The sequence below is a fragment of the Ambystoma mexicanum genome, chromosome 7q, assembly GCF_040938575.1.
Source record: "Ambystoma mexicanum isolate Mex_15411 chromosome 7q, UKY_AmexF1_1, whole genome shotgun sequence".
Classification (NCBI taxonomy): Eukaryota; Metazoa; Chordata; class Amphibia; order Caudata; family Ambystomatidae; genus Ambystoma; species Ambystoma mexicanum.
The window spans coordinates 326,455,051-326,477,037 of NC_090941.1; the positions used below are offsets into that span (position 1 = coordinate 326,455,051).

Genomic DNA, 21,987 nt, shown 5'->3' on the forward strand with positions numbered 1-21,987 from the left:
ACCACCACCTCATGGAAAATGTGTCAAAACTGGCTACTAAGGTCACAGGCAACCAAGATTCGTTTCCACTCGCCCATGGCTTCTCCCCCAGGCTTTACCTTGGTGCCCTGTAGTTGAGTTCATTAACATTCATATACCATACCAATTGATATCCTAACTGCAAGTGCTACTGGGTGAAATGGGTATGTGTTGTGAATTAGGGAAGCCAAAATCAGAAATAAAGCATGCAAAGCCAGAGCACCTAGGTTAACCCTGAAAGAGGGTGATCTTAATTAGAAGGTAGGGACGCACATGTCCAGATTTCTGGGAACATTATGATCTGTGATACCCCCTGACCCCTCCCAACCGTGGTTACTGTTTTACTGTGATCTGTGTCCTTTAGGCTCTCTCCCACTATCTAGGACCCCACCCTGCTGGGGGTATCGTATATACGGTAGAGTGTACTCGTCTGCTCATTCTGTTTGCTCCCTACTGTGTGACCGGCCCCCCACGCATCATTCGCTGCAAAGGTTGTGCCTCTCTCCTATCACTCTTTCTTACCCTCTGCCTCCTACTTCCTCCTCACACACTCTATGGTGCTTTCCGTCTCCCCTATCTTCTCTAACTGATACTCTATCTCCTATCCTATCCCGCTCACTAAGTCAGGAAGGAAGAAGTTCAAGAGGAACATCCTGGTCTCCAACCAAGGCCTCCCTATCGATGATACCTGCATCAGTGCTTCCTCCAGACAGACTCTTACAAACATCCTCTTTGTCGTTCCCTCTCCAAACTTCTGGAGAGCTTATATAGTCTCTGTTCTCTCTCCTTTTTCCTCCTCTCCCATTACGGTGGCACTTTGTCAGAGGTCCTCTTGGCCTCCTTCCACTTCTCCAAGGCCATCATTAAGGTCCATCTGAATGGCATCATCTTGGTCCAGGTCCCTCAGCCCAATCTCTTCCTTTTTCATCGACGTCTTTGTGTCTAATCAACTTCCTTCCTTCTCCTGCTACTCTTACCAGCACCTCTCTGGCTCCTCCACCACTCCTGCTACCTCTCGTACACCCTCCTCATCCTCTCTGGCTTCGTTTCCATCTCCTTCAACCTCCTCTGCCCACTCACAAGCCCCTCCACCACATCCGCAGGACGTACTTCAAGCAAGTCCCTCAAATGTGGCAACCTGCTCCACCACGCTACTCTTCACTCTCGCTCTGCTGTCAAACACTCCTCTGACATCTACCACCTCCTTGAAGAACTTGACCTGAATGTCCTCGCTGTCACCGGAACATGGTTCACGGTCAGCCCAGTCATGAGTTTGGACCCTCTGCTCCCGGATGGCTACAAGATCCTCTCCGAACCCAGAACCAACCATCCCAGAGGTGGAGTAGCTCTGATCTTTCCAGAGTGGGTCCATGCTTCTGTCATTCCCACACAGGCCTACTCCTCCTTGAATGCTCGCCATCTCTCCTGGCTTCTGACGGTGGCCACCATTTACAGGCCACCTGGCCAGGTTGCACTGCTCCTCTCAGAGAGGGCAGACATTTCCTCTTCTCTCCTTGCCTCTACCTCTCAACTTCTCCTCCGAGACCTCAACATCCACCTGGATGCTTCAAATCCCTGGGGGCTCTTCCGCAACCTCTACGACACTCTCTCTCTTTACATTCTACCCACTGGTCCAATGCACTCTGCTGGGTACACTTTGGAGGTTCTCATCTCCTCAGACATCCCTCTCTCAAACCCTCTCACCACTCCTCTCTTGGACTGACCATTTTCTGCTCTCGTCTCACCTGAAGCTCTCTGTCCCCCAGGCAAAGCCCACACCAGCACTGCCACCTACCTTCTCTGTCATTCGGCCAATGAAGCGTGTGTCACTGGATGCCTTTTCCGCTACGTTCTCTGCTCCTCCTACGCCTACAGCGGACTCACACTCTTGACACAGCCCTCTCCAACCTGCATCTTTCTATCTCCAGCACTCTGAATGTCCTTGACCTAGTCACGAGAATCCATCTGAAGCCTACCTCCAAGTGCAACTCTTGGTATGACTCTGACCTCGACACCCTGAAACTCAAGTGAAGTGGCGGGCATCGGGCACATCCTCTGACAAACTAACCTGCCGCCTGCTCCAAAGGCAATATAAACTCTGTCTTGTCCAAGAAGAGAGCCTGCATCCAAGCCCACGTCTCAGCGGCCTCCAACATGGCCGAACTCTTTAAACTCTGCAAGGAGCTGGCCAATCCTTCTGCAGTCTCCACCTCTCCTGTTCCCTCCCAGGCCCTCTGTATGGCTCTGGCTTCTCACTTCACCACTAAAACTCAGAACATCCTGTCCTCTCCTCTTCCTCTCCCTCTCCCTCTCTCAGCCTCCCTCTGGCCACCTCTCCCACTTCTCCTTTCGCCTCCTTTTCTGCGATCGCACCAGATGATGTTTCTAGACCAGTCCAATCTATGAAAGTGTCGTCCAAACAGGTGCTCCCATGCTCCTCCAGAACCATCAAGGACCACATTGACACCCTCGCTCCAGCATTGGCCAATTTCTGCAATCGCTGTTTTGCCACTGGAACTTTACCCTCTCTCAAGCACTCCTTTGTGCACCCCCTACTGAAAAAGTCTTCTGCCGATCCTACCTGTTTGGCAAACTACTGCTGATCTCCATCACTTTTCTCCTGGGCAAATTCCTGGAAAAGCTGTCCATTTCCCAGCTTACTCTCCACACCGAATCTATTGGTTGTCTCCATGACCACCAGTCTGGCTTCAGAGCAGCCAGAGACACCGAAACTGCTCTCCTGAATAACTGTGAAGATCTGCTCACTAATCTCGATTGTAGCCTTCCTTCTGTCCTCATCCTCCTTGACCTTTCGTCTGCTTTTGACACAGCCAATCACGCCATCCTGATCAATCGTCTCCGTGAGAACCTGGTCATCACGGATCAGGCCTTTGCATGGTTGACTTCCTTCCTCTTGGACTAACACACCCATGTCCAACTGAAGTCCTTTCTCTCCACTGCTGCTTTCTCCATATGCGGTGTTCCCCAGGGCTCTAGACCCTCACCCTGGCTCTTCAATGTCTACTTGGCCCCTTTGGCCCACCTAATCTTTACTTTCTCCTCTAGGTTACAGTGTTATGCGGATGACACCCAGCTCGCTTTCAGGTTCCCCTTAGCCTTCTCTCCTCTCTCGCTCATTCCTTCCTGTCTATCCGCGATTCAGGAGTGGTGCGCTTCCAACGATCTCTGCCTTAATGCCAGTAAGACTGAGATCCTTCTCATTGGGACTCCTGCTCCCGCTTTCCCTCTCTCTGGCCACCCTCCATGGGCCCTGTTCCTGCGCCTTCATGTGAGGCAAAAAATCTTGGTGTCATCTTCGACTCCACTCTCTCATCACATCACGGACATTGACAAGAAGGCCCACTACCAGCTCGACCTCCTCAGAGGCTTTCTTCCTTTTCTCACTTCTCCCAGAAGCTCACCGTCTCAAGAGCCTTGATTCTCTCTAGGCTAGACTACTGCAACAGCCTCTTTCTCAATATGCCTTCCTCTACTCTACGCCCTCCGCAACTAATCAAGCCAGGGGACCGTAACTCTCCAGCACTGAAATCTCTCCATTGGATAGCGGTGGCTGCAAGGATGAAGTTCATGACCCTCTGCATCATCCACAAGGCTTACTGGGGCCAGGGCCCCACACTACATCCAACTCTCTTCCTAAACACCTTCCTTCTTGAGCCCTTCGCACAGCCACCTCTAACTCTCTGAAGGTCAGACGCTTCTTCAGGCAGAGAGTAGGGGGCAGATCCCTCTCCTCTGGAGGTGTCTGCCTCTAGAATGGCGTCCCTAACCCTCTCAGACTTGAGCCGGACTACCTGAAGATCCAGAAGCAGCTCAAGACCTTCCTTTTCACCCTTTTCTCTCTCCATCTCCCCTGCTGACCTACTGGTCTGCTGCGCTGACTGATTGATTGCCTGGCTACCCTCAATACTCACTGGTTACCATGCTCATGCATGACCAGTAGCCCCCACACTGCCTCCGGGCATACCGCGCACTTAGGGGCTGTAACTGGAACCCTACAGTCCCCTGCCTCCTTGCACTTACCCAGAGCCAGGCTGCCCTGGCTGCATTTCCCCCTTCACTCCCCTGGCACTTTCCCTCTCCCTCCCCCGTGCACCTTGCATTACCACACTTGCATGATATGAATGACAAGGCCTAGTAAGATCTATTGTCTTATCGTCCGTCTGTCCTCGCTCCCTCCCTTTTTTTTGTCAGACCTAGAAACCCTTTTGTACAGGTGCATTATACATGACTTATCACATATCAGATGATGTGAAGTACGATCTTCATGCTAAAAATGCTTGCAATTCATTTGGCTGGCCAACTGAATCCAAAAAGGCGTTTTTCTGAAACCAATACAAAGTTATTAGTTGTTGACAGACGCACCATTTGAACTTCTGTCAAAAATGCGAAAACAATATTTAAAAGACCTGGATAATCAAGCTGATCAGGATGCCAATCGGAGGAAACATGCAGAAGGCCATCAAAAGTTGTCCAACTACTTATTTTACCAGCAGCAGACCTCTCTGGAGTGGATTTCTTTTGTACTCTGAATCGGATAACAGTGTGTTGAGCTTAAGGAATTCCCAATCAATAAATAAATAAACCTCATTAACACCAAATCGCAGTTACAGATTTCTGACTTCAGCAAGGTGGGGCATAAATGAAAGAACTTAATTAAAAGCAGGACTACGGTTAATGATCCTATCAAGTGTTAAGTGGAACAACAAAAGGCCTTCGCTCCAAAAGAATGAGTTCAGTCTGCTTTTACCTCTTTGCATAGTGAGACATCAGAATTATATGGTGATATTGCATACGCTAGGGTTTCACAAGTCTTTATGTTCAATGGAAAGGAGGCCAAGAGAACTTTTTTTTGTATTTGTATTTATTTAAGAACAGAATGTCATTTCTAACAGAGAAAAGTGGGCAGCGGCTTGCACCCCGAAGTGCAACCACGAGTGTTGTTCTGCTGTGTGACTCTGCTCAAATCTAGTGAGATTTACTTAAATTGAGACATTATACGTGGACTATTTACTTCATTGTATTGAAGGCCATGGTCCCTTGGCCATAACGTATATAACCAGGTACCTGCGCACACCCGGGAGTGCAACCACGAGTGCTGTTCAGCAGTTCAGCGAGCAGTGGGTAAGTAGCGCTATTGTGTATATTTTGCTTAAAATTAAGGGCTTGCTACCTTGGATTGAATATAGTAGCTGAGAGGGTGGCGGGGGGAACAAGTTCCCGAGAAACGTGAATCTTTTTACAAGGTTTGGTGATTTTATTAACATTATATTGTTAAGAAGCTATAGCTGTTTTCTGTGGCAATGAACAAAAAGATCGAATCTAAAATGTCGAATGCATGTTTAGTGTGCAGTCGGCATAGTAGTTTATATCTTTTGCCCATAATACCGAACAGGGGAGCGAGGGTCTCCCCCGCTGCCCCAGTTCGGTATTATGGGCTGCGGAGGTTGCAGGGGTGTCCTCCACATACATTAATGGCAGTGTGGGTGACAAACTGGCAAAATCCCAAAAGATCAAATGACAACATACGGGCAAGTGGTTTCCGTGATTTTTTTATTCAATCCTTTGGGGTACGTTTTTTGACCCTACATCCATTTTCAGTCACCTGTAATTAAACACATGCGTTGGGCTCCATCCTGAAAGCCTCCGAAGAGGTCTTCTGCTTATACTTTAAAATCAACGATGACACAAAGAGAGCCCCGGGCATTGGAGAGAAGGTCATGGGCAATGTTCCCATAGTAAAGGGACAGTGTATCAGGAAGCAGATACTCTCACAATTAAAACCAGGGTTTTATGAGTGCTGGTCTAAATCTCTGACCTTGGACATTAGAGATAACTGGCCCAAGGTGAGGGATGAAACAAAACAACTTTTCCTGAGAACGAAAGACTCACTGCTATCTTCACATACCCCTGCTCAACAGTTGGGGTTGGCGGGAGAATCTGAGGTACTTTTGATACATTTTGAGGAAATATCAGATTCGGCCCTGGTCGAGGTAGTTAGACATATGGAGCAAGGCGCCGACGAAATTTGAAACATTAGGGATATAGTAATTCCGCTAAATGACATAGCCCCGGGGAAGGAGGTGATTGGGGCAAGGGGGTGGAGAGTACAGCCTCCCCTTTCTACAGCAGCTCAGGTCCACTTCAGAGAGAACTTTGAGAGTGTGAGTCTATGCTCCCAAGATTTATCAGGGACTCCAAAAACCTCCAGTGAGGAAGAACACGAGGAGCCCCCAACTGCTCAGGGTTTGAATCCCAGTCTGCCTTTGTGCCTCCTTCAGCACCATCTCCGAGCAAGCCAGTTTTGGTGCACAAAACACCACCTATGGAAGGAATAATGGCCCACCATTTAAATCTATCGGGATCACCTATATTATATCTGGAATGTTTAAACTCTACGTTAAACTCCTCATCAATTTCCTCTATATCCTTTGCTAAACCTGCCTCAAGACGGTCATTTGGTCTGAATCCGGTGGTTACCCCGTTACTGGATAATGTTGTTGACAAGATCTGATGCCTGGTGGGGGAGACCATCTGGAGGGAAATCTATATTAAATCGCTTCATGCCAGAAGTGATTCAGACCAGATCTGCTATTGAGGAAGACTTCGATATAGAAGATGGCATCCCTTCATTGGTTCAAGAGCACACTAATATTGTGATAGAACAGAATCCATCCCAGCAATATTGCTCACAAGATATGGATGAGAATATGGTGGAAATACAAGAGCCTCTATTTAAAATATTTACTAATAAAAAAGGGGCTCACAAAGTCTACAAATCTAAAAACCAACCTTTGTTAATAAAATCTTCAATCTATGATTCGGGAAGGGGGTGGGTCCGTAGTTAAATGGCCACGCAGTAGGACGTGATCCAGAGAGCTCTGGCTGATCCGAAATGATCCTGTGCCACAACAGAAGCTATAGTGCGAGTTTTTGCACATAAATATGTCACCAGACATGTAAAGTGGCCTTGCATGCATGGAAGTGACCTGCAGGTTGTGCACAGAAAGATCACAGTGTGCGAGCCAAGAGAAGTTTGTCATCCGGCAACGAGAGGGTGAAGCAAGATGGTGGATGCTGTGAAACAGAGCCAGGCTGGAATGGGACACTGCAGCGAGCTGGAACGGTCGAGGAAGTCACTGATGGAGTAAAGCGGACAGATCAGAATCCTAATAAGGAACCGCGGCTAGATCGGATTAACCCGCAGAGGTGATCGGAGTGAAACAAAGGATAACTAGTTACATGCGGAGGACTATATGCCGGGCGGGACACAGTTTGTGAACTCGGTACAAACCAAGCAGTAAGGTCCCTACACTTGCGAGAGGTGCGGTAGATGCAACGGAGCTACATGCAACTACAAAGGAAAGTTATTTATTTTTTTCATAACACTTTATTTGATTTTACATATATGCAGTACTTAGATCATAACAGCAATCGCAGAACAGCAATCATTAAGTATGACTTAGCAAAGCGACGCTTGAGAGGGTCGTGGTGCGAGGAGCAGAAATGTTAGAATGGCCATTACTGATCATGGTCTGTCCTGTCCTTTTTCGCCGAGTGGACTGTGGGACGATGGGTAGCTAAAGTGTGTGGCAGTGGTTCAGTAAAGCGGACTGCTTTGGAGCCATCTTGTTAATGGAGGCCTCCTGGTGAGGGCCGGGAATTTGGCGGCCTAGTCCATAAATGGGTCCCATATATTTAGGGCTCTATTCAGCGAGCCTGCGCGGATCGCAGTGATTCTTTCAGCCACCACTATATCCCAGCATTTCGTCCACCAAAGTGCCACGGAGGGGCCCTCTTTATTTTTCCAAACCCGGGCCATTGCTATTTTTGCTGCTAGAAGTAGATGCGTACATAGCCTGGGGATTTGGCCTGATAACGGGAATGCTCCATCGCCTGTGCTGCCCAGCAAGATGATTCAGAGATCCCATGGGATGGTGAGGCCCGAGATCTCCGTGATGTGTTTAAGTACCTCTTTCCAGTACAATTCCGCTTTCGGGCATGACCATACCATGTGCAGCAGTGAGCCTGTGGTCGGGCACCCTCGCCAACATGTTCCGGGTATGGTTGGATTGGCCTTGTTGATTTGGGCGGGGGTTATAAAGTACCTGTAGCAGAGTTTCTAGCCCCCTTCTCTGGTTGTAATGCATTGTGAGCTTTTGTGTAGCCTGGCCCAGATCTTCCCCCATTCCTCGATTTCAATTTCTTTTCCCAGGTCTTTTTCCCATTCGAACATGTATCTTTCCTTTTTCGAGGGGTCGGCCCCGTGTAGGAGTCGCTAGAGGGTTGAGATCCTGCCTTTGCTTGTAGGGGTTATTAATGATAGTTACAAGGCTGCTAATTCTCTGGAGCATTTCTCCTTGGTTACTCTGTGGGACATCCAGTGTCGGATTTGGGCGTAGTGGAATCTCTCCCCTTCATTCACTCTGAATTTTGCTTTGCATCTTTCAAATGAGATGGGTGCTCCTGCTTCCAGGAAATCCCTGGTTTTATGTAAGCCACCTGCCATCCAGGGTTGGAAGTCTTGCGCCGTTGGACCTGGGGAGAAATCAGGGTTATTCCAGATGGGAGTTAGGGGGCCTAGCGAGCCGTGGATGTGCCATTTCCGGGCTGCTTCCTTCCAGCAGCGGACTGTCGATATTGTTGGTAGCAGCTGACCACTGTTTGCTTGTGGTTTTGTGGGTGGAAGGTGTGGGAGGGATGATGGTGCCACCGAACACCAGGATTCTTCGAGATGTGTCCACTTCGGTTTGTCTGTCTCTTGGGCCCATGAGAAAGTTGCGCTGCTAGGGTGCATCTAGCAAGATCCAGTACTCCCAGACCTCCCTGTGGAATTCCCTTCATCATTATTCGTTTGGTTATACGAGGTTCCCCCCACCCCCATACAGATGCTTGGATTTGCTTTTGCAAGGCTGCCAGGGCAGGACCCGGGATACTGATTGGGAGTGCTGTGCAATGGTATAGCCATCTGAGGATTAGGTTCATTTTGATGGCTGTGATTCTGCCAAACCACGATATTTCTTGTGGCTTCCACCTTTTGAGATCATTTTGAAGATCTTTGATCAGTTGCGGGAAGTTGCTCGAATATAGGCGCAATGGGTCATTGGGGATGTGAACCCCGAGATAGTCGATTGGGCCTGTTGACCATGGGATTGGCATTAGGTGGCGGAGGGTGTCTTTTTCCTGTCTAGAGAGGTTCACCGGTAGTGCTACGGATTTGGAAAGGTTTACCCTGAACCCTGATAGAGCCCCGAATTCTGAGATCTCCTCCCATATCGCACCCAGGGACAATGGTAGGCTTGTTGCCATTATTAGAACATCGTCAGCATATAGCGCAGTTTTATATTCATGGCCTCCCACGGACAACCCATTTATGTTAGGATTTTGCCTGATTCTTGCTGCAAAGAGCTCCATAGAGAGAGCAAAGATTAGAGGAGAGAGTGGGCAACCCTGTCTAGTACCCCTGGATATATGGATTTTGCTGGACCTTGTGCCGTTGGCCCGCAGCTGTGTGGTGGGGGGGAATGATAGTTGGCCATTACCCAGGTGATAAAGTTAGGCCCAAAGCCCATGTGCGTCAGGGCTGCCCGGAGGTACCCCAGTCGACCAGGTCAAAGGCCTTATGTGCGTCTAAGGATATGGCGGCCGTTCCTACCTTTAATTTGTCGGCATTCTTGATAATGTTGATCGTCCTTCAAATATTGTTGTGGGTACTTCTCCCAGGGATGAATCCCGTTTGGTCTTGATCATTTAGGGTTGGTAGGGCTGGTGCCAGTCTATTGGCCAGTACTTTGGCAAAAATCTTCCCGTCGTTATTTAGGAGTGAGATAGGACGGTAAGAGGCCGCCAGTTTGGGGTCTTTTCCAGGTTTGTGTAGCAGGATTGTGATGGATTCCACCACTGAGTCGGTTGTTGACTTTGAGGTAAGGAAAGAGTTGAATAGGGCCGACATCTGAGGTGCTAGAATTCTGGCATATTTTTTGTAGAAATTTGCAGATAAGCCGCCAGGGCCCGGGGCAGCTGATTTGAGAGATTTGATGGCATCTATGATTTCTTCAGAAGAGATGGGTGATTCTAGGGAGTCCAGCAGGGTTGTGTCCCGGGAGGGTATGGGGCTTAGATATTCTGCTAGGTTGTCTAGTGCCGTGGGTTCTCCGGACATGATTGATTTGTGGTGCTTCAATAGTTCTTCGATTTTTTCTGTATCAGAGCATTTGTCCATGTTCCCTTTTTAGTTTCAAGATGTTGTTTCGGGTGCAGACTTTTTAAAGTTTTTGCGCTAGGATCTTGTTTGCTTTGTTCCCTTTGCTGTAATAGAATTGCATTGTAAAAGCTAAGGCTTTCGCTGTCTGGTCGGCGCAATGCATTTCCAGTGCTGTTTTCGCTTTTCTCAGGGCTCTCTCCGTTTTTCTGGAGTTGTGTGATTTCAGTTCGTTCTCTAATTGCTTTACTTTTTCCTCCAGCTTAGCAGCCATAATGTTCGAGACTCTTCTCTGTTCTTCCCCGGCACTAATCAGTGTGCCTCTGACGACCGTTTTCAAGGCATCCCAGATGATGTTGATGGGGAAATGCTCCGTCGTATTTTCTTCAGTTTCCATTCGTATGCATTCATCTAATAGCAGTGAGTCGTTAAGTTTCCAATGCCTTTGGACGGTCTGTTTTTGGCCTGAGATAACTAGATTTGCGGATACTGGAGCGTGGTCCGATATCATACAGGTGTGGATTTCTGTGTTGTTAAGACATGGGAACAGGACTCCCGATAGCAGTATCAGGTCAATTCTTGAAAAGCCTTTATGCACACAGAGTAGTGAGTGTAGTCCCTTGCGGTGCCATTAAATAGCCTCCATGCATCGACGGATTTGGTTTCTCTTAGCAATTTGGCTATTGATAGTGCTTGTGTGAAGTCGGTGTTCGTAGGGGGCAGAGTTTTATCTATTTGTGGGTTTGGCATGCAGCTGAAATCACCACTTATGATCAGATGTCCTTTGCGGAAGGCTAGAATGGTCGGAATTAAGTTTGTGATAAAGTTGGCCTGAGACGTATTAGAGCCGTAGACTGACACAATGGTAATAGGAAGTTCTTCAAACTGGCCCTTTAGAAGGAGGAAGCGGCCTTCCAGGTCTCTTTTTATGGAAATTTCTGATAGTGGGACTTTGTCACTTAATAGAATTGCAACTCCTCTCTTCTTCTGTCCGGAGGAGGCGAAGTAGGCTCTGTTTTTATATCTAATGAATCTTACTCGTGATTCGTCTTCCTGCAATAGGTGCGTTTCTTTGAGCAGTACGATGTCTCCCGATAACTGACCCAGTCTGTGCTCTACCGATTTACGCTTTCTTGGCGAGTTCAGGCCTTGGACATTCCACGCGAGTATCACTATTTCACTTGCACTGGCCATTGGTCTGCATTTTAACGTCCGGTGTGTCATTGGCCTTGCTCTCTCTCCTGTGCCAAGAGTTTGTTAGAGGCGCTCGTTTGCTGCGTTGGTCTGGTGGAAGCTTAGTTGCTGGTGCAATGTGCTGTGAAGATGACTGAGGCCAGAACCTGTGGGACACGGATTGCTCCTCTCCAGGTTGATTGCCATGATATTTTATCTCCCCCCTTACATACTCCCCCCCCGCCAACTTGAAATGGTAGTAGAACCATTGTCCTGCTGCCACTGGGGAACTGGTGGCACCAAGGTCCCTAACGATGGCCAACTGGGCCGCTGATCCGAATTCTTTTGGAGCTCATCCTTGCTCCCGCACTGTTGGTGTAAATGAGAGTAGGTGTCTCTGGAGGCTTTCTCTCCACAAGGGTTTTGCGTAGTTATGAGCTGTGGGATGTGCCACTCTTTTGGAGCGGATACCTGAACAGGGTGTTAGCTTAAGATTGAGTTGCCAGGGTTTGGCTATGTTCTTGCTCAAATGGTCATCCCAGCAAGGTATTTTTCTTAGGGGGACCCCGAAGTCTTTGTGTTCTGCCGGCTTTTGACCATTCTCCTGTGGGAGGCTTTTCCAGAGGAGGGCAGGATGGTTCTTCTGTTTCCGACTCCCCGTCTGACTTTCTGAGGCCCATGAATCTATCCGCCTCTTTAGGCGTGTGAATTTGCCTCAGGGCACCTTCCCATTTAAATTTAACTGAGTTCGGGAAACCCCATCGATACGGGATCTTCCAGTCTCATAGCCATTCCGCTAGAGGTCGCATGATTTTCCGCTTTTGGAGCATGGAGGCGGCCAGGTCCTGATAGAGTGAGATTGTGGAGCCCTGGAACGTGACCTGGCGCATCTGCCTTGTCTCACGCATAATTTCCTCCTTCAGTTGAAAGAAATTGATTCTGACTAGTACATCCGGTGGGAATGTAGATTCTCTTCTTGGGGAGGTTCTGTGCACCCGGTCCAGCTCCAAGGGTGCGCTGTCTGGAAGTGTAATTATAAATCTAAGTAGGTTTGTGACATAACTTTTTAGTTCTGCATCTGGGATGGAGGATGGTATCCCTCGTAGGCGGATGTTATTCCTCCGAGAGCGGTTTTCTGCGTCCTCCTGTTTTGCCTCTAGAAAGTTGCATCTTGTCTCTAAGGCCGCTATCCTGTCCCTGTCCTGATCGAGTTCAAATCTTTGGTCACAAACCTCGGTTTCCAGCTCGGCCGTTCGGTGCTCTACTTCTCCTACCCGCCCGTTAAGAGAGTTAATCTTCTTAGTGACCTCTTCTGCCCTTTTTTGAATTTCTTTGGTCATGGCTGATAGTAGGTCTTGCAGGTCGGCTTTAGTAACCGATTGGGATGGGCATTGGGTTGATGCTGGAGCTGCGGACATGGGGGTGTTGGGGGGATCTTCTGGTAGGTCCCCCTTTCTGGATTTCTCCGCAGTCGTGTTTGCTAATAGGGAGACAATGCCCGCTTGCCTAGAGGCATTGTCGCTTTTTGACATCTTGGTGCTGGTAGGTCTCTGCGGCAGATCTTTCTGCGTGGGATTATTGCTGGGATATCACAGGGGGGCGAAATGCGGCAGGACTCGGTGTGCAGTATGAAGGATCCCAAAGGCCTGAGGCGGTGCGGCAGTCTTATAGGCAGAGGCGAATGGGAGGTGAGGCCGCCGCTAGGAGGGTAGGGCCCGCAGTATTTGGTGTTGTAGTATTTTGGGGGCCCGATATTGGTAAGACCGCAGGAAGCGGCCGACTCAGGCGGGCAATCCCTGCTTCTCCCCCCTCCTCACCTTAAAGTTGTCAGTGCTGGTTTGGTGTGTTTTCCGACAAGTTACAAGGGCTCTGTGTCGTCCCGCAAGGATGTGGCTTTTCAGACCCAGTGGGATATGTTCTGGGCGTTCCGTGCTGGTGTATTTTCACTGTGCGCCGAAGAATGCTGGGCTGAGGGACTGGGTGCGATCAGGCCGTGGCTTGCAGAGTGTGGTGGGGGATGCGTCGTAGCTGATTCCTCTGGCTGAACTTGGCGAAATGGATGGCAGGGGCCAGTCGCCGCCGGAGTGGTCGCCAGGGGGTGAGCGGCCGAGCTCCCCAGGCAGGGGTGCGATGTTCTCCGCTTGTCGCCTCCCCCTCCCGGAGGAAGAGCAGCTCCGTCCCGGTCGTCCGCAGGAGGCGCGGCCAGTGCCCCCGTGCAGGATGGAAGAAAGGCGGAGAACCGGCAGTGGGGGAGAGAGCCGGGGCCGGGAGGCACCTCAAGGGCCTCACACCGGTTCCGAAGCAGCTTCTGATGGTTGGCGCAGTTCAATGTTGGCCCTCAGTCATACTTGCGATGGTCTCCGGGGCTGTGCGGGAGGATTGGGGCTGTTGGTGTTCGCGGTTTGCTTCGAGGCGAGAAACTGCTGAAGAGTCAGTGCGGGCTGGAGAGCTGTGTGCGCTAGGCGGCTTCGCTTGCTTTAGCGCGCCAGTTCCACCCCCATACGGAGGAACTCCTCTGTTTGTGCTCTGCGGCCGCCATCTTGGATACGAGCAGGGACCCGTGCGAAAGAACTTGCCGAAATGTCATAATCCGGCCACGGCATGGGTCCCGCTCAGTAGACAGCCGCAGGCAGTATTCATACGACTGTCGTTTAAGTTTCACTCCATAACGGGGACTGGCCGCAGCGATTTCAGCAACGGCGCGATCAGTAGCTCCTAAGAAGCCATTCCACTCATGGTGGCTCCAAGCCACGCCCCCCACAAAGGAATGTTTTATACTCGAGCCGCACCTTAAGGAAGCATCACTACCAAGCAGGAGACGTGCCGAACGAATCCATGGACACATTGGGGCAGGGGCTGTGCTCAGGAGAGCAAAAGTGCAGGCCCACACCGGCGTAGAACCCGAATGGTGGATGCCCAGTCATACAGGCAGCTGATGCAGCTAGTGAATTCCTGGCCGGGAAAGAAATACAGACCCTGAAACTACAATTACACGCCAGAAGCCTGAAACAGGTACCATAAACATGCAGTTACCTGATATGGTTCAGCAACTACGAACACAGGAAATAAGCGAAGATACAGGGGAGAGACTCCCACCTGGGTGCATTAAGCAGCCTGTGAGCCATTTGCACAAACAAGCCAGGCGCTGGAATAGGCTGCACACCTCAAAAAATACAGACGAACTGCAAAGGAGACCGCAATGAACTGAAGGACTAACCCCAAGTATTTAGGTGGCCCAATAGGAAGGAAGGAGCCGACGTAGTCTCTAGGCCATTGATGTAAAGGTGAGCGCAGACCATTGAGAGCCAGGAGGTCGAGGTGGGACCCCCATAAAGCACAAGAGGCCAGAGAAAGGTGGTGGGACCAGGAATGCCAAGGGGCAAACAAGCAGCAGCAAAATAAATATAGCGGAGTAACACCCATAGAGAAACCAGCCCCGCCCAGAAAACACGTACCTAGCACTGAAGAAGCATGGTATGGGGTGACACAGGCTGGCTGGCAAAAGATACTTGCAGCAGTGGGAGTGGGCCCTGGAACGAGGACGACCTAGAGAGGCACCGGACGCAAATGTAAATAGCATGAAGATGCGCATCCATAACTTGTGGGCAGGTCATAGGGCGGAGGGCCGCTAGCAGGCCCCCAGACATGAGAAGTGTAATGCAGTATTCAGACCCCCCCATGGGCCCAGGAGGTCCCTGGCAAGAGACAGTCCACTAAGGCCAGGAGGAGCAAAACGTAGATTTGGACTCTTGGAAAGACAGGTTAGTAGAATTATTGGCCTCCCGCCACAGAGCTATCGAAGATGGTGAGCGGGTGGGGATACAATGAGGAATTAGAGGCTGAGGTGGACAGAGTACAGTCAGTTGTAATACGGTAGAGGAAATGTAGCTGGACTAGGCTGAGGTATTGGGGGAGGGGAAGGGACAAGCAGACGCATTCTTATAGGATTGTTCAGTGAATGGATAAGTACGTTTTACGCCCACCTGGTCTCTGCGGAGGCGTTGGGGCACAGTTGCAGCCCTCCCTGAACTTGAATCACCCCCTTCAGGCCTCTCCCTCAGTAGAAAAGCTGTGAGCGGTGGTACGTGGTGGTACGTGGTGATACTGCTCCTGCATGGAGATAAGTGTGTGTGAGTGTGCCAATCTGTGATTCTTGTACCCCTCGAACCCTTCACCACAAAGTACTATTTCTGTGAACAAATGCCGGCCCATAAAGCTCACCTGTGAATTATGGAAGATAAGCTTTCCATCCTGTTAGTTCTGGCAGGGGAGCATCGAATGGGATCTAGTTCCTTCACTGATCACTGATAAGGATTAGTCCAGTCCAGCTGAGACTATGCTTCTCCTTATGATTGTTAAGTCTTTCTTGAGCTCTTCTGATGCTGTTCGTTCTGTTTAATGTCTTTATATGTTGCTCCTATTCATGCCCGCAATAATGTCTCTCTTCTGTTTTCTTCCCTTAGAGGGAAATTCGGCCTCAATGCAGCTGTGAGACGTGGCCGGATGGAAGATGGATGGTACCGCAATGTTCGACAGCAAGTTAAGTGATGGTTTAAGGAAAAGCGCCAAGTATTGCGAAGCTCAACCTTAAACCGACTGTTTTTTCGATGTCTAACATTGTCTTCTGTTTTTCCTTGCAGGCGCTGCTGTCGACGATGGAGCGTGTCGTTCTGCGTTGCCAAGATGAAGATTACGGCGTTCCGTAAAGTGTAAAGATTAATACTTGGTTCACCGAAGAGATGTACAGGTAAGAACAGCTTCCCCCAGTTGGTAAGTATGCTGGCAGGAAGCAGGATGTCCAGGAAGCAGGATCTACAAAGGTAAGTCTGACCACAGGCGACGGTGAGCGTTACGCTGCTTGCAAGTGCAGAATAACACGAAGCCTCTGTCTTGAGGATCGAGGCAGTTTATATAGCTGAGATTGTGGGCACTCCCATTAGGGCCGGCTTACCAGCCACACCCTGCCACTCCTAGAGAGTGAGCACGTGCAAAGGCAATCCATTAGCAGCCACACCCAAGAATACACTTGGGGCTGCTTAATGGATGGAATGTTCAAGGTTAATGCATCCTGCTTAATGGATGGAATGTTCAAGGTTAATGCATCTGAAGTGCTCTGCCCATAATAAAAGCTTTTTGGTGTTAAATGGATTTTCTTGTTTACTTTTGCTCATGAGCCTGGCGCCAAAGGCGCCAGGACAGTGCCCCCCAGGTCTCCTGTGCATGCAACCTCTGCATGTCTGTGCCCCTGACTTCATGACCATGACAATAAGTTACATAGTTGTGAAAATCAATAAAATTGTTTTTTTTAAAAAAAATCAATCTATGGCTCGAGAACATTTCTAGTTCATTTTAATTTAAAAAAAAAAAGTATTGTTTACTTGTTGGGCACTTATACAATAAGACAATACTGTTTCAAAGCACCCACATGGCAAGGGAGGGAGCAGGAGTGGGAAATACATTAAAAACACAATATATAAGAGCAGTGAGGGGTCAAGGGAGGGGAGAAACAGGACAAACCTACTATGCCTTGTGAGTATTCAGAACGTGCAAGTGCAGCAAGGTAGAATAGCTGTATTGACTACCCCTCCTCAAGCTCAAGATCTTTCTAAAAAGAAAAACGAAAACCAGCAAACAAGCTAGATGACAAAAAAAAAGCATAAATCGTTAAAAATCATGACTGAAGGGATGATCAATGACCCGGAAACTACTGAGTAGCAAAGTAAGTTAGAGGAGATCTCAGCTCAAGAGGAGGATTTAGCAAACCTTTCCACTTAATAGCTAGTGAGCTAGCCAATCAAAATCTCAGCATTCATACTGAGAACAAACCCATTCTGGTATTCGAACAGGCAAAGTGTCAACTAGGGAAATCCAACAAGGAAACTGAGAAGCAGACCGTAAGGTTTGGTATGCTACAACAAAGAAGGCTTTGTACTTTGCAGGATCATGTCGATGATTTACAGTACGAAAGAGATGACTATAGAGGACCTGATTGCCAAAGGATAAAAAACAGATAGCAGTAGGAGAAGAGACTCCTCAAGCAAAAGCGTGAGGGATTTGTATGAGCATAAGGAAAGTAGGCAGGACACAGTTCACTCAAAGAAAACGAAAGGGACAGTCAGCCAAAAATCACTGCTTATATTTGGATATGAAGGAAAGACAAAGAAGATCTGATCCCAAATAGAACTAACATTCTAAGATTAATGGCAAGTATTCCTGGTTTAAGGGCCATCCAGTCTAGTGACATTGAGGAGGTCAAATTTCTTGATGACCACGTATTGAGCAGATCAAATTTCCTGATGACCACGTGCTTAATAACGTTAGCCTGCCGATTCCCTCGCAATTGGTTACAGAAATTTGTGGGGGGACAAAATAACACTTAGGATTCAGGCTAGATAAAGATAAAAATCAATTATAAAAAAAACTGATTTACACCGAACACCACTGCTAAAGGAGAGAAAACTGCATACCTTCTTGCCTTTAAGAATCTTCGGTCAAGGGGATAAAGGCAAGATGGTGAGGGAAGTTGAGTTTCTGGACCTCCAAAACACTGACAAGGAATCTGATTGGTCATGGTTACAAAAGGTGCCTTATTGGGGGATAGAAATTATCTACAAAATGAATGCCCACTTAATAACAAATGCAGAGAGCCGACAATGGCCTCCTGGAATAACAGGTGACTGAAGCAGTTATTGACAAAAAATAATGCCTTGCCATTGTTTGACATTGTTCTATTGCAGGAAACATGGCTCCTTGATCCACCGGTATTGGAGGGACATGCTGTATCACAGCTATTAAAGCTTTAAAGAAGAGGCCATCAGCAAGTCTGCTGGCGGCCTGCAAGTTAGACACAGGGCTAACATTAAAACCATGGGCTTCCCGTTATCCATTTATTCAATTAACAAAGCTTCTATCCGCCAGGATAAAAGACTACCTGATGGAGCACTATGTAATCTTAAATGTATATCGGAGTCCTCTAGCAATCACTTATACAGGTAGTGGAAGCAATGTTGGAGCCAAGTATGGGTGATGTGAACATTAGTACAGTATTTATTGCAGGAGATTGGAGTATTAAATGTGTGCATACAAAAGGTAACTTGCTATCTCCTGGATCATCTAGATGGCTAATGGAGAATAAAGGTTTCATAATTTTAAATTGAGCACTAAAAGGGGATATACCTCTACATTCAACCAGGAGACAATTATACCAGGTTGCTACAATACATTATGTCTTTGTATCAAGAAATATTTTCCCTGATGTGATTGAACTTCAGGTGCTATTGCAACAGAATAGTGACCACAATCTCTCAGTACTAATTTGGGAACCATCTGTGATTCCTTCCTGCGGATCATACTATCATCATAAATTAGAAATTACTGGGGGAAGAAATAGGTTTAAATGGACAGAAGCAAGATTAGGAAGTTTGAAGACGTGCCTAGAGATATTATGTGTTACTCACTGCAGTGCCTAATGTACTCGTAGTTCTTAGTCCCCTTTCTTCCATACTACATGGGCATCCCTTCTAGGGACGGGAAACTGAACCTTATTCTCTAGAAGATTGTGTTCCCTGTTAAATTTAGATGTGCGCAGGAGCGTGGCCCTAGGAACATGCGCTCCTCTGACTCTGCGCACCGGTGCCATGCCTCAGTCCCCTTTGAATAGTTGTCTATATTACAATTGCCTAATGACAGAGGTTTATTAAGGGGGAGGATGGTGGGAAATATGGAGGAAAGGGGACTATGGAATAGGAGTATGTTAGTCACTACGGTGAGTAACAATTACTCCTACGTCCTTTCCTCCATACTGTAGGGGCGATTACAATTGAATGCAGCCCCGGGGAGGAGAGTTGCCCCTCTAAGAAAACCGCCTGGCAAATGCTGCATCTGATCTGGTGCTAGCATCCAAGCAGCAGTGTTTGCAGAAGGCCAATGGAGAAGCCCAAGTGGTTGCGTTGCTGATCGTCTGCCATGGAACGTGTCTCTGGAAGGCCACAGCCATGGCCTTGGCTGTGTTGGCGTGCACGTTTGCTGGCAAAGACATGTGCTGCCACTCGTACACCTCTGTGATGGCCATCACCATCCACCTCTCTATTGAGGCCCTGGATGCTTGACAGCCTGGTTTTGACCCTGCAAACGTGACAAACAGGACATCCGATTTAGGGAAGCTCTTAGTCCTATCCAGGTAAATCTTTGCACACGTCTAACATCCAGACAGTGCAATACCCTCTGTGCCTCGTCCAGGGTCTGGAAAGAATCCAACATCTCCTCATGGAGGTGAACAGATGGCACAACTTTTGGGAGAAATGCAGGGTGCGTCCTTAGCACCACCTTGTCCCAGTGAAATGTGGTATACGGCTATGATGCCACTAGCGCCTATATCTCACTGATCATGCGCGCCGAGGTAAGGCCAACCAGTAGAGCAGTTGTTATAGTAACCAGCCTGATATCTGCTGATGCCATGGGCTTGAAATGCTTATATGCCAGGGCAGCCAGCACCACATTAACGTCCCAGACCGGGTGTGGGCGCTTGAGAGGGGGGGGGGGCACAATCTGGTCAGACCCGCCAAGTGCTTTTTGACCACCTGGTTGGAGAAGAGGTCATCTCTGAAATTTCTGTAAGCCCCTATGGCAGCCAGGTAGGTACAACAGGTGTCTACTTGCACGCCTGAATGTTGGAGATGAGCAGAAAAAGACAGCACATAGTCTAGTGTGCATGCCAGAGGGTCTACATCGTTTGTCATGGCCCGGTGACATAACCTTTACTCTTCTATTGCCTCCTGGTAGAGCTGCTTCTTGCCCTTTGAATGATAGCCACATTGTCTTGAGACGGGTGCAGATGTCCTAGGGCGACATGTTCAGGAACCAGGCTTCCAGCGCTAACTTCTGCAGAGTGGGATGAACCACTGTACCGCCCGGCTGGGATAGTAGGGGGGGGCTCGTCCCCATGGAAGGAGGACTGGAGGTTGAGCTGACAGTCGGAGGAGTTGTGAGAAACAAGGTCTGGCTGGCAACTGCAGCAATATTAAAATGAGACAAAGCCTCTGCGACTCTTTAATCTTGCAGATGACCCTGTGAATCAACGGGGTAGAGGGGAAAGAGTATGCACTGATGTTGTTCCACTGAATATGCAACACATCCCCCAGAGGGTATCAGGTAATATTATCCCCATATATATCGTCGCCGTAAATAATATCACTGGCAAAAGGTTGCAGCGATATTATATGGGTGACCATATATATGGGGACAGGAGCAAACATTTTTTTAAAATAAATAAATAAAAAAAAAAGTTTGGGGGTTGCGGGGGTGTCCCCCGCATGTTCCATGCAATAATGTCGCCACAAAAAACGGCCATTTTTTGGCGATATTTTTGCATGGCGAGATTTTTGTGGCGACATTATGACATGGAACTCCCCCCCCCAGAGAGCCCCTGCCTTGCCCCATCCAGGACACAAACCGGTGGCATCTTCTTTTGCTCTGGGTGGCGAATAGGTCCACTTGAGGAAGAGTCCACTTGATGAAGATTTCCTTCAGGACACCCTAGTCATCTCAAATGTTTAAATTAATTGGCACTATGATGTGGGTATTGGGGGTTGGATTTTGACGTCACAACAGGGAGCTGGGGGTGGTGTGGTAAGGGTGGCAGGACCGAATTATAAAAGATGGCATTTATAACGCACCTATACACAAGTGTCTCAAGGTGGTAGGGATAGGATATGCTTTCACCAATCAGCTTCTGGTGGGGAAACATTCAATGTTGCAAAATAATTGATGTTAATTAGTTCAGAGGATTATAAAAGCTTTTGACTTAGGGGTGTTTCTTTGACAGCCCCTTTTCATGCTGTTCTGCGTTCTGTTTGAATATTGCTGTCTCAGATGCGTCTGGAGCCCTGAATAAAACTGTGTTACTTCTTGCCTGGCGTACACTCCTTTTTGACTACTTTTGTAATTTTTTACTGGGGAGTTCAAAGGCAACCCACTGAACATTTTTGGAGGCCACAGAAAGATCCATCAGCTTTCCTGATCAGGCGTGGAAATTCCAGCCATACTCCTGGAGGAGTTTGGGATTGCGCTCCCTGACCAGTCCTAAGAGTTCAAATATGGAGGAGGCCAGCAGACACCAAGTTTCCGAAGGTCCGTCTGGTCAGAGCGCTACCTTCGCTCTGAAGGGGTACTGGCCTTTAAAGGGAGACTTTGAGGTTGAGAAGAGTGGAGAATCTCCTAAAAGGATACAAGAGTGTACCCGTGCATGAACACATAGGGAGCGGGAGGGATTATTTTTATGTTGTATAGGACAAACCCTCAAGAGTTGGAGGGCGAACGGCCATATTAGTCTTAGATTTTAGGTCAATTTATCAGATAGGGAGTAAGTGGGCCGTGGCACATCTGCACTAGAGCAGAGGGTGCGCAGTAAGTGGCAGACCTTATTAGACAGCAGTTGGTTGTAGTGCAGGCAAAAACAGTTATGTCCGTTTTATATTCTTTTCAGTTAAAGAGCTCGAACAAGTAAAGAGAAAAGAGGAAGAAGCGTATGCGAGTAGTTGCAGTTTATTGTGATAAAGAGGAAGTTGTAGCAGTTTTCT

The 21,987-nt window shown here is 48.4% G+C and overlaps 1 protein-coding gene across 1 annotated transcript in view; it reads right to left on the minus strand.

The window, feature by feature from the left end:
* Positions 1-21,987, minus strand: part of PIBF1 (progesterone immunomodulatory binding factor 1) — a 1,771,771-nt gene that overhangs the window by 518,419 nt on the left and 1,231,365 nt on the right. The window lies entirely within an intron of this gene.